This window comes from Galeopterus variegatus, unplaced genomic scaffold (assembly GCF_000696425.1).
Source record: "Galeopterus variegatus unplaced genomic scaffold, G_variegatus-3.0.2 Scaffold4182, whole genome shotgun sequence".
Lineage (NCBI taxonomy): Eukaryota > Metazoa > Chordata > Mammalia > Dermoptera > Cynocephalidae > Galeopterus > Galeopterus variegatus.
The window spans coordinates 154,543-156,210 of NW_007730293.1; positions in this window are offsets into that span (position 1 = coordinate 154,543).

The following is a 1,668-nucleotide window of genomic DNA, read 5'->3' on the forward strand; positions in this document are numbered from 1 at the left end:
ATTGGGGAGGCGGAGGCAATTGGAGGAAGTCTTTCTTCCTTTATGTCTACTCAAATAGAGAAGATCAGCCATAAACCCAAGGGTCCAAATTTGTTTTAAAATTTTTACTACATCCTTTCCAAAAGTCCTCAAAGTAGAATTTGTGTAGCAACTCATAGAAAGAATTGGGAAGTCTATATTAGCAATATGTATTTTAAAAAGCAGCATCACCAAGGAACAAGGTAATAATAACTATAACTGGCAAGCAGGATATTCCTAAGCCTGATAACAAAAAAAAAATCTATAAAACCATTAACAGCACAGGTAAGTTAACTTAATTTCTTGACCAGATGAAAACAAAAAAAAAATCCAAAGTCAATCACATTTCAGAAAAAATAACATGGACAAAGAAGTGATCATTACTTAACACAGAAGGTAATAAAGTCATCACTCAAGAGGTACAGACAAAAAAGTATAAATGGACTTAGCACAGGCTTAGGGAAAACCCAAGTCCCCTCACTTGAAGGTTGATGTCAGAAGTGGCTGGATCCAGGTCTGACCCCAAATGCTGAGGTATACACTCCTGCAGAACAGGGAGCTCTATGTAGAATATCTTCAGAACAGAATCAGATTCCAAGCAATACAAAGAAAGAAAAAGAAATTGGCATTAGGGAAAAGAGTACATAAGTATTCTCTCAGCAAGAAAAAAGCAGTCAAACTTCAGGAAAGATGGGAGGGTGGGGTGAGGGGAGGGGACACTGCATAGGAAAGAGTCCAGAGGTGAAGCAATCCCAAACATGGCATGACTGGGCAGCTGGTAGGAGGGGCCGCTTGACCAGACACTGGGAACATTCTCCTCTGAGTGGTGACCCAGAGCTGCAGTGAGAGAAACCCAACTGCCACCCTGAGCCCGGCCACTGAGGCAGACACACATCCGTATGTCACAGTAATCAGGTCATTGGTGACTGACACTCAGCTTTCAGAATTATTCTATAGAGAAAGCACAAAGGTCTGAATTATGATCACAGAAAGGAATACACACGTAATCCACCCTGATAACGTCAAAGTGAAGGTCTAACAGAGAAGCAAGGGCTCAAGAGAGAAAGGGCGGTGTTCACATTCTCACCTCCCGAAGTGGGCATCCAAGAGATCCTGTCAGAGTTGCTGGAATAATAAACAGAGGCTCCAAGATGCAGTTTTAAAAGGTAGAGCAGTCACCAAGAAAGGGATTAAAAGAGTGGCATTACTGTCAACCACAGGGACGGGGGTGAGGGGAACAGAGCAGCTATATCCTCATCAACTGCATCAAATGTCTGAGGTTGAAAATCAAGAAGTAATGGCATAAGAAGATTGTTTAGAAATATAGGAACACTCAATGAATCATCAGAGAGTGGAAATGGTTAAATGAGACTTTTAAAGAACAGGGCTGGAGCAGGGAAGAGCAAGACGAAAGACCTTTCCACCACGAGCATTTCAAGACCATTAGAATTTTAAGGCACATGCTCTGGTAATTTTGATTAAGTAATTTTAATGAATTTTTAAAATAAACCTATTAAAGTCAAGTTTAACATTAACAAATTAAAGTATAACATTAACAAATTAGTGCTTTTCCACTGTTAATACTTATCCACGGGCCGGCCCGGTGGCGCACTGCTACAGTGCGCCGCTTGGGAGTGCGGCGGCGCTCCC